General features: G+C 43.3%; 1 long non-coding RNA gene across 1 annotated transcript in view; it reads left to right on the top strand.

Moving 5' to 3' along the window:
* LOC145424853 (uncharacterized) overlaps positions 1-11,929 on the top strand; it is a 52,842-nt gene that overhangs the window by 28,757 nt on the left and 12,156 nt on the right. The window lies entirely within an intron of this gene.

The raw sequence follows: 11,929 nt of genomic DNA on the forward strand, positions 1-11,929 counted from the left end.
GCAGCATCATTGTTGTTCAGCTTCAGAGGTTTGCAGGAATGAACTGATGACCAGAAACAGCTGCAAAGTCCAAGAAAATACCAGCTGGAGTTCAGCTGCATTTGAAGAAGTCAAAGAAAAGTAAGGATGGCAAAGGGCGACGTTTTCTTCCAAAGAGCTGCAAACATGGTCGACGCCTCATTAGAAGAATCATCTGGACATTTGTGAGGAACTCTAACCAAGAAAGCAACGTCACACAGATCCAACAGACAGTTTCCATGACTGCAAGTGTTGAGTGGAAAAATGCTACATTGCATTATTGCATCCTCTCACCACAGGAGGCGCTGTTGGCACCACTGATTGCTGATCAGCTGTTCTCTGATGATCTGATTGATACTGTGAATAACAGGACTCACTGAACTCTGTGACACAGTGAAGATTACAGAGTTGAACTTCACCCTTTAAGACTGACCACAGAACCAAGTCCGCCAGAGCTTTTGTTATATTTTTACATGCTGTGGAGCCATTTGTGGGAGCATTTCAAGTTTCTATACATCAATACAACTGTTATAGCCCTAATTTTAATAATATGTATGCATTAAGTCCATAGTAACTACATAAACTGCAAAAAAAACCTCTGCTCATCCATCTCTGTGTGTATCAGGATACATTTGGTTCATAATACACAGAAAAATCAGAGTTATTACCTGTAATAAATGTGAAAGATTCCTGCAGTGATAACCAGGCAGGACTGAAACACATCCAAGCTGTCACCACGGTAACAGCACCGCCCATCCACAGGTGAGGGGAGGAGCAAAAAGAGGGACTTTGACCATTTTATACTAAAAACACTCAACTAATGTTTCTAATATGAAACAAATAAGCCCACATTAATGTGAGCGTTTATTAAATAATAATAATGATGATTTCCTCCTGATCTCATTTCCACAGCAGAGAAAACTGTGGTGTATATTGAGGTGGAGGGTGTGGTCTGTGGCTCAGGTGTAGAGTGAGGGTGGGGTGCACCACAGCAGCATGCTGGGACTGCTGAGGGTGGAGGAGGGAGTGATGATGACATCAGAGCTGCAGCACAGAGACCAGTGAACACACAGTCTGTTCATCTTTGCATAGATACAATATACAGCACAATATTGAATGACAGACACGCTGTGGGAGCTTCCACAGATACACTGACGTCAGCATCCAGAGTCCTCCTGCTGCTCCCCCCTCAGAGCCCCGTGATCAGCACCAACACATTCAGTTAGATGACAGAGTCCAGCTGCAGCTAGAATCAGCTCCCCTCTGTGAACAACAGCACAGCGTCAGTGTTTCACACTCAGTGAAAGGAGGAAACAGCAGAAGAACACCATGTGTGCTACGTTTCCCAGGACACACTACAAACTGCACAAATACAGAGCAGCACGTGGAAGGACCTGGAGCTGCATTTACAGAGCTGCAGACAGCGTGATGTCCTGTATGGACAGGTGGAAGGAACCAAGTCCTCAGCTGGAACACTCGTGTTTGTCCACAGACAGGAAACACAGCAGGAAACTTCCTGACAGAAGTGCAGCTCATGGATAACACACTTCCTGTCAGTCAGAATGAGGCTGCAGCCAAACACAGAAAGGTGTTTTTGTCCAGATGAGCCCAGAGAAGAAACACGAGTGTTCACAGACATCAGAAGCTCAGAGAGGTGAAACATGAGGTTGGAGTCCTCGTCAGCATCCAGAAGAGCTGCTGTGAAACCCTGAGTACTCATGACAGACTCTGATGGCACAAACACATCATGATTCAAACAGAAAGACAAACATGGAGCTCCTGATCCTCCTGCATGAGAACAAGCTGACATGAGCGCTGTGTCTGAGAGTGTCTCCCTGTCACAGTGACAATAACACAGCTGCTGCTCACAGTCATTAAACTGACCTGAGGTCAGCTGTGCTCCTTACATATGAACCATGTGACCTCACATCAGTGCTGTGGATGACTGTAGTCATAGAAGAGTAGAGCTGTAGCAGGTGGTGTGAGGAGGAGGTGGTGTATTCTAGTTAACGCAGTACTGAAACACTCCAGCAGAGGGCGCTGTTAAGTCCTTATTGTAACACAGTTACTGTGTGCAGTTAGACTTCATACATAATCTGCACTTATTTCCATCAGACATGCTGTCAGGAAATGATTGGTTTCTATTGATTCTACTTCCTGTTGACTCGTTTGATGACAGTGAAACAATCACAGCTGATTGTGTGATGATGTAAACTGTCACTGTTACATTCAGTGTGTGTGACATAATGTTAGTGCAGGCTGATAACAGCCTGGTTCTGTTAGAAACACATGAACGTGTCCATAGATCAGTGTGTGTTTAACATGAGAGCTTCAGCCCTGCTGATGTGTTAAATAAAGACATGCAGGAAAACTGATGAGACTCTGAAATAACTCTTTATATTTATAATGTAACTCTGCATCAAAAGAACAACAAAGGATCCCAGACAGGTTTCTGTGAACAAAGACCATTCTGATGTTTCTGTGTTTCTAACACTTTGACATTATTAGTAAACAGACTGCAGTGAGCAGCATTTATAAAGAGCTTCTATATAAAGATATGACAGCTGTTTGACAAGTTTATCACTCTGTGTTTGGACCTGATCAGTCCAGCTGTTTACTTGAAACATGTTCATTTACCTGTTCTGTTATATTCATGTTCTTGTCTCTGTTGAAAACACATTTTAATGTCCCTCAGATTTTTCTCCCAGATAAATAAATATAAAAATGACACAAACTGACTGCAGCTACTTTTTGTCCTTTCTGTCAAAAACCTTCATGTGACTCATGAGAGACACGTTTCAGCTGTTTGTGACAGATCAGAGGCCAACAAGTCATTTATAACACTTTCCATCATTGTTTAAAGTTCTCAGTGTTTCTGTGTTGCTGCGTATAGGATCTCCCAGCATCATCACTGTGCTGTCCAATCATTGTGTGCGAGGTTACCCTTATAGTGCGATGTGTGTTTGCACAAAGAGAAGCATGTGTGTCAAATATAAATAAGCACAGAACAGAAACAGCTGCTCGTTTCTTCTGTTTAGAGTCAAGTTAGTGTTTTGTGTCTTTGTTTGAGGCCTGATGTCGAGCAGAGGTGTGTGTAACTGCACTGCTCTGTTATATGTGTGAAGTGTGTGCTTCTCTTCAGCATCATCTTTGTCACTGCTGATTCCTTTGTGTCATCATGTGTTGAGAAGAGAGAACAGTTATAACGGAGGAGCAAAAGGAAGCCCTGAAATCTGCATCAACAAGGAAGTGTTGGCTCACCAGTGATCCCAGCAGAGCCACTGGTTTGGCTCCAGTTGTTCTAGATTCAATGATGTTGTTGCTACAGATACATGTCAGCATCTTTATTGAATTTAATATGAAGCAGAAATGGTGTCATTAGGAGAAGAAGAGGAGAACAAGTCCGGCGAGGAGGCAGCAGCTCTTAAAGATGAAACAGCAGCTCAGCCCTGAGCTCAGAGAGCTGCACATGAAAAAGCTCCTCAAGCAGATCCTGTCAGAGGTTTGTCATCAACAGGAGGAACTGTTCACATCATAGGATGAAGATGCTGTCAGCTGGATGAAGAAGGTTATTTAATGCAAACGTTCACACTGAAGTCAAATTGTTGTCGTGTTGAACAGATTCATGTACTGATCATCTCCAGAATGTTAGAAGAGCTTCAATGAATCATTAGAAACAACTTACAGCTGCACAGCTGTGTCAAACACATCTGTGTGTCATTGTGGGATTGTTGTGTTTCTACATGTGACACACGTCTAAAACATGCACACAATCTGAACACAAACAGGGACTCATGTGTTCCCACAGCCAGATGCTGAGAGCCATTTCCTTGTAGTCCTGTGTCTACATACATGAACCATTAGATGTTATTGGAATGATTGTCAGCTCTGATAGTTTCATGTGTGTTTAGCTGGACGCTGTTTGATCCTCGACATGTTTAAAGGTGTCCAGTCCTGAGACACTGGGGCTGGAAACAGCTGTGATGTCATTGGACTGTCACACAGACAGAAGTGCATGAAGTGAGCAGCCGAGGAGCCGCTGATGTTTTGGATTCAACAGCATTTGAAAGGTCGACACAGACACATTTGCACACAGAAAGCTGAATCTGTCATATGCCACAGTGAACTCACTGTTCAGTGTTTTTCAGGAAGCTTCTTAACTGCCTCTGCTGCCAAACAAGCAGCTGATGTCCTTGAGAAGAAGCTGAAGAAGTCTTCAACAACAAATACAGGAAGTGGACTTTCAAATACTAGATTCACTTTAGACTCACAGAGAAATGACTCAACCAGCTGTGTTTGACTATATGAAAGGTCAGTGTGTGTCTGCACACAGACTGTTGTGTTGGACTGTTATTCAGTTGTCTGCTGAATGTTTTCAAATGTCTGCATCTCAGCTGTGATGAGGCTGGGGGTCATGGGAGGCCACCGTAGCAGCCTCTTCAACATCATGACATCATCATAAATGCTGCTGGACTGTCTGATGGGCTGACGGTGAAAAAGCCGTCGGGAAGGAAACAGAAGACATTTCAGAGGCTGCAGCAGATTTCTTTGATTCGGGGCCTTTTTCAGCTTTATTGGACAGAGCAGTGAAGATAAGTGACAGCAAAGCAGAGAGAAAGGGGGCGTGGCCCGGGTCAAAGCCAGGCCAGCTGCTCTCCACCTCGTGGTCACCTGCTCATCCTAGTGAGCTCCACCAGCAGCCCTTTCACACACTTTACACTGTCAAACACTGTGTGTGGACCTCAGCTAACAACAGGCTGCATTTAAGTCTGGACTACATGCTTTTATATTGTTTTTATTCCATCAGCAGCTCAACATCATGAGCAGCTTTGACATAAAGACATCAAACTCAAGCTGACTTTAAACTACTTTTAATACAGGGGCTCAAAAACAACAACATCTTTATTATATATCAGGACACAAAGTCATTTCATCTCAAAGGGAAACAGCTTTATTTGGAATAACCAGCACTATCAACTGGTTTGGGATCTCCACCAGTTTCATGTCTTTGCAGCTTCTCCAACAAAGTTCCTGTAAAATCAGCATGTTTGTCTTTATTGGTTTGATAGTGATTGATTATTCAGTCCCAATCTGCTGTCATGTAAAGAACAAAATGATGTTTCTATGAGTCACAAAGCTCCAGATGTTGTCGGCTTCACAAAGAAAACAAAGAACTTAAACACAAAGTGTTTGGAGCCAAAATGTTCCCAAGCTGCTCTTTTTGAAATGGCAGAGGTACAGTGGTGTCTAACAGCACACTGTGGAAGGCAAACATGTTATTGTTGGATGAAACTTCATGAATCCTTTGTAGATTTGAGCTGTTGGAGCCTTTCTTTTCTCTTCAGGTGTACAGATGCTGAGGAGGCAGGTGAAGCAGGTGGAGCTGTTGTGATGCTGCAGAGGGTGTGTCTTAGTAACTCTGTGAGGCAGAACTGGATCCAACATTGTGGATGTGTTGATGTTGGAGCCATTAAGAGTCTCTGGCCACACTGTAGGATTTCCCTTTGATCCACTGTGGGGGCATTTTGGAGTCTGTCAGTGAAACTCTTCATGTTTGTGTTTGACTCCAGTTTATAGAAACAGAGAAATGTGTCATGCTTTTGTTCGGCCTCCACAAATACACACATTTGTTCATTGGTTGGACTTTTTGGAAGGAGACACATTGAAAACCATGTTAATAAGATCTTGTTGTTTCCTGTGGATCCGACACAGAGAGTGGACTTCAGACAGAAAGCGTGGAAGAGATTTTAGAGGCCGTGTGTGGCAACAGGAAGTTTCTGTGTGTTTGCTGATCTTACATGTGGAAAACAACACGTGATGTTTGTGAAGTCCTACAATGATCATTGTTCTCACAGCATTTTGAGTGGGAACAGTTCAAACTGGGAGTAGTGGGAGTTATTTCCTGATTGAAACAAGCTGAATGTTTCTGTGACGATGAAGATCAGCAGCTCAGCTGATCAATGAACTGACATCTATCAGTCGTTTCATGAGATGAAGTCATCAGCAGACATTTGTTCTGACTGTGTGATGAATGTCAGAACGTCAGGGCTCTGCTTTAGTCACTGCTTGATGATCATTGGCTCATTGTTGAATCCAGGGCCCAGTCTGACCTCTGACCTTTGCTGCAGGTCTTCTGTGTTATCTCCACTTTCATGTCTGATCTTCTACTTGTAGTCCTGTGTCTACATATACAGTGGCTTTCAAAAGTATTCAGCCCCCTTGAACTTTCCCACATTTTGTCACATTACAGCCACAAACATGAATCAATGTTATTGGACTTCCAGGTGAAAGACCAACACAAAGTGGTGCACACGTGAGAAGTGGAACGAAAATCATACATGATTCCAAACATTTTTTACAAATAAATAACTGCAAAGTGGGGTGTGCGTAATTATTCAGCCCCCTGAGTCAACACTTTGTAGAACCAGCTTTTGCTGCAGTTCCAGCTGCCAGTCTTTTAGGGTCTGTCTCTGCCAGCTTTGCACATCTACAGACTGAAATCTTTGCCCATTCTTCTTTGCAAAACAGCTCCAGCTCAGTCAGATTAGATGGACAGCGTTTGTGAACAGCAGAAATTGAAATTGAAATTGCAGTGAAGTCAGCTAGAAACTTACAGTGACGTGGACATCATGCAAAGACTGCCAGACTCTGTAATACTGCAAATGATCAGTGACTCAGGTTAACACTAAACTTTAAACGGCACCTCTGTGTCTCTGTGTGCTGAACATCTAGGATTGGGTCAGGCTGCATCAGCTGAAGCTGTTATTTGTATATATCAGTATTTTTTTATTCAGGTGTGGGGAAAATACGTAAGACTGCAGTGAAGCGATGCACCAGATGAATCCCTGGCCAAAGGTATCGTACTCAAATCAGACTACTGATCCAGCCACATCAGCCTTTTGTGAGGTCTGTTTAAAGTAGACTAAAAGTGAACTGCAGGTTCCTGAGAGGTGGACTGTGAGCACAGAAACACATGTTCATACATACAGCTGCAGCAAACTTACATTAATTTTAAATAGATTTGTTACTCTGATGTCTGTCTCTGTGTTAGTCCTCTGACAGACTGGTGACCTGTCCAGGTGTGCTCTACCTACTACTGGGACAGGTTCCAGCCTCTGTAATAGAAATGTTCTGTTATTCTCATTTAAAGTGTTTAAGTGCTTATGCATATGCTTAGTTGTGACACTGTTACTGTTCAGTGAAAGTTGCTAAAACTAGATGAACTTACTTCAGCAGTTTGAGAAAACAACTCCCTTTACAGGTGCTGATAAGGCCAAGGGCACAAAACAGCACAACCATTGATGCGTTAGGTTTCATAGCGAGACACGTGAAGTGTGGTAGGATCAGTTTGTAACTTCCTCCCTCTTCCTTGGAAGGCGTAAAGGAGGAGGAGCACGACCTCTGTGGCAGCGCTGACATGACTGAACTGTGATGTTTGATGTGTGTTGGCGCAGTAATAAATAGCTTGATCACAGCTCTTTCTGTGTTGCAGACTTTATTTAAAAAATTCCACGAAACCCCCCCCCCCCACTGTGAACCTGAATTGAATATTCAGAAGACATTTGTTTAAATAGTTCTACAAATCTGAGCTGTTGGTGTGTCCTTGGATTGTGTGGTAATAATATTAGAGCCTGCAATCTTTCTTACTGGATCTCTACTATGAGTCATGTTACCTGAGATTAGTTCTATGTTTACCTGTCAGCCTGGACGAATGTGCTGTGTGAAGAATGTAAATGACATCAGATCTGAACTGCTTACATCTAAGGAGCCTGTTCATATTTAATTGTAATATGAACCAATGATTTTCTGATTGATTGCTGATATATACAGTGGGGAAAAAAGTATTTAGTCAGCCACCGATTGTCATCATTTTAGGTGGGGGAACTTGCACAGAGGTCAGTAATTTGCACCAGAGGTACACGTCAACTGTGAGAGACAGAATGTGAAAAAAAAAAATCCATGAATCCACATGGTAGGATTTGTAAATAATTTATTCGTAAATCAGGGTGGAAAATAAGTATTTGGTCAATAACAAAAATACAACTCAATACTTTGTAACATAACCTTTGTTGGCAATAACAGAGGTCAAACGTTTACTATAGGTCTTTACCAGGTTTGCACACACAGTAGCTGGTATTTTGGCCCATTCCTCCATGCAGATCTTCTTGAGAGCAGTGATGTTTTGGGGCTGTCGCCGAGCAACACGGACTTTCAACTCCCGCCACAGATTTTCTATTGGGTTGAGGTCTGGAGACTGGCTAGGCCACTCCAGGACTTTCAAATGCTTCTTACGGAGCCACTCCTTTGTTGCCCGGGCGGTGTGTTTTGGATCATTGTCATGTTGGAAGACCCAGCCTCGTTTCATCTTCAAAGTTCTCACTGATGGAAGGAGGTTCTGGCTCAAAATCTCACGATACATGGCCCCATTCATTCTGTCCTTAACACGGATCAGTCGTCCTGTCCCCTTGGCAGAAAAACAGCCCCATAGCATGATGTTTCCACCCCCATGCTTCACAGTAGGTATGGTGTTCTTGGGATGCAACTCAGTATTCTTCTTCCTCCAAACACGACGAGTTGAGTTTATACCAAAAAGTTCTACTTTGGTTTCATCTGACCACATGACATTCTCCCAATCCTCTGCTGTATCATCCATGTGCTCTCTGGCAAACTTCAGACGGGCCTGGACATGCACTGGCTTCAGCAGCGGAACACGTCTGGCACTGCGGGATTTGATTCCCTGCCGTTGTAGTGTGTTACTGATGGTGACCTTTGTTACTTTGGTCCCAGCTCTCTGCAGGTCATTCACCAGGTCCCCCCGTGTGGTTCTGGGATCTTTGCTCACCGTTCTCATGATCATTTTGACCCCACGGGATGAGATCTTGCGTGGAGCCCCAGATCGAGGGAGATTATCAGTGGTCTTGTATGTCTTCCATTTTCTGATGATTGCTCCCACAGTTGATTTTTTCACACCAAGCTGCTTGCCTATTGTAGATTCACTCTTCCCAGTCTGGTGCAGGTCTACAATACTTTTCCTGGTGTCCTTCGAAAGCTCTTTGGTCTTGGCCATGGCGGAGTTTGGAGTCTGACTGTTTGAGGCTGTGGACAGGTGTCTTTTATACAGATGATGAGTTCAAACAGGTGCCATTCATACAGGTAACGAGTGGGGGACAGAAAAGCTTCTTACAGAAGACGTTACAGGTCTGTGAGAGCCAGAGATTTTCCATGTTTGAGGTGACCAAATACTTATTTTCCACCCTGATTTACGAATAAATTCTTTACAAATCCTACCATGTGGATTCATGGATTTTTTTTTCACATTCTGTCTCTCACAGTTGAAGTGTACCTCTGGTGCAAATTACTGACCTCTGTCATCATTTTAAGTGGGGGAACTTGCACAATCGGTGGCTGACTAAATACTTTTTTGCCCCACTGTGTGTGTATATATATATATATATATATATATATATTTTTTTTTTTTTTAACATACATAGTTTTTTGTTGCCTTATGGTTCCAAGCGCTGTCACCAATCTTTGCATTTAGTTATTATCTCATGACACTTGTTTAATCAGCTACCATCTCTCCTGTGGACTTTTTAATGTCTACAGTCTCAGACCAACACAGCCCTGCCCTTCCCATATTAGATTCTTGATGAATGTGTGTTGTTGTTATTCAGCCTGGTTCAATGTGCCCCTTTTTAACTTTGAGCACCCGCCCCTTTAAACCTCTCTGCACAGCCCTGCACTGAACTCACTATCTTCTCCCTCTAACAGCCTCCACATGTTCTCACTGTAATTTCCCCTCATGAATGAATTTATGCTGCACTAATGTGAATGTTTGCAGGGAAATCAAACGCATTTCACACGCAGTACTCGAGCTGACTTACCTTTGTTTGAATGACGACTTGTACGCGCTGACTCCACAGATAAGGTACGAAAATATATCAGGCTACGTCTTCAGGGTTTCTACTCCACGGCCGTATTTCATACGGGTCCACATTTCCACTGCACGCTATTTTCTGCAAGTACCGCCGCTTCGCCTCTGGACGCAATCGGTCTCTATACAGTCCATTCTCTTTTGAGCTGCTTTTAAGCATCTTGTAATCGTCGTTCCAACACAGTGTGTTTGTTTTGATTCGTAGACCTCGAAAATGGTGCCGCGCTCCCACAATGCATTGCGGCGTGACGTCAACTCCAAAGCCCTATAGAACATGTTCTTTTTCATTGTCAAAATTATCAGGAATAAAGAAGAAAACTGATTCAAAACCTGTGGAACCTGCCAAAAAACAAGTTTTACTGCAAAGGATTTCTAGATGTGAAGGTTTTGTGGCTTTTTTCAGTTTCTAAAACAAACTCATTTGTACAGAAGGATATGAGGATGTATATGTCCGGTGGTGGGTTTTTTTCTTCTTGATTTAATGTATTCATTTATCTCTTCACTTAATCTTTCTTTATGTTTTTTTTTTTTGATTTGGCATGAGCGATTTCCGGTCCTCACTCCAAGCCAGTTGGTGGCGGTAATGCACCACATGTTCTATCACAGCTGCGTCCGAGAGGACAGGAAACGTCTGTATGCGTCTGCAAACCAGGTAACTACACTCAGCTGAGCCTCTCTGCTAGTCGTTATTAGTTGGAGGGTTTGCGTCACTTTCTCTCGGCTTGATAAAGGGCTGTATAGAAATCTCTGGTACGTAACACGTAACGTCATTTTTAGGGAGCGTCGCAGAGAAGTGAGGCTGTTTCTTTGTTTTTGTCGAGTTTTGATTGAAGACATGTTTCCAGTCCGTTTTTTACTCGTTTGTTTTTTCATTAATAACTTTACATTATCACCGAGAACAAGAAGGCGCTTTGTTTGTCACATTCACCTTATGTCTGTGAAGGTTCTCAGTCATCCAGGTCATCGTAGTCAAAGGAGCTTGCAAAGAAAAGCGTCTGGACTTCTTTAAGTTACTTGAAGACGTTTCACCTCTCATCCGAGAAGCTTCTTCAGTTCTAAGGTCAAATGGTGGAGAGTCCCAGATATAAACCTAGTGGGAGTTTCCCCCCACAGAGGGACAAAAGGACCCCCTGATGATCCTCTAATCACCTGAGCCAAGGTGGGAAACTGGGTGTGGGCCCCAATCAGCCAGTTTCGGGTGAGTTCATTGTGAAACCTGGCCCCACCTTATCATGCGAATTCCTGAGGTCAGATGGCCCAGGATGTGAGTGGGCGTTAAGGCGTCTGGGAAGGATCTCAAAACTGGATTATAGATGGCAGAGAGTTGGTGTCGTAAACCCCGCCTCTGTTCAAAGATGGTCGCTCACAGTGGACATAGATGCTTCTTTCACTCCTCTTTCAAACCATCTGTCCTCTCTGCCCAAAATGTGAACATTAGCATCCTCGAAAGAGTGTCCTTTATCCTTAAGATGCAGATGGACTGCTGAGTCTTGTCCTGTGGAGGTGGCTCTTCTATGTTGTGCCATGCGCTTGTGAAGTGGCAGCCACTTGGCAGCCACAGTGATAAATGGCTGAGATGGCTGCAGCTGTACGTGTGAGGTACCTACATGTTTCAAGATGAATTTGCAGAGATGTCATGTTTGGTGCTTACAGACATCACACTGCATTTTGTGATTTCGTAGCTATTGTTGTGATATTTTGGAGCTTCCCATGATCACCGTGACAGTCATTCATTTTAACATAACCTTTCTATTCCTTTCAGGGATCCTCATTTTTTTGGTGAGGAAGATCAGCAGCTGTGTCGACAGGCAACAGGTAACGGCATGCTTTTCTGTTAGTACTGTAGACCTTGGTCTGGTGCTCTTTTTTAGTTTAACACAGTATTTTCATTTGCCGAAGTGTAAAAAGCTTGTTCCAGGAGAAACAAACTTTAGTGAGTTCTGCAAAATGATTCCCACCATTGCACACTCTGTCAGC

Source organism: Astatotilapia calliptera, chromosome 3 (assembly GCF_964374335.1).
Source record: "Astatotilapia calliptera chromosome 3, fAstCal68.1, whole genome shotgun sequence".
In the NCBI taxonomy this organism is placed as follows: domain Eukaryota; kingdom Metazoa; phylum Chordata; class Actinopteri; order Cichliformes; family Cichlidae; genus Astatotilapia; species Astatotilapia calliptera.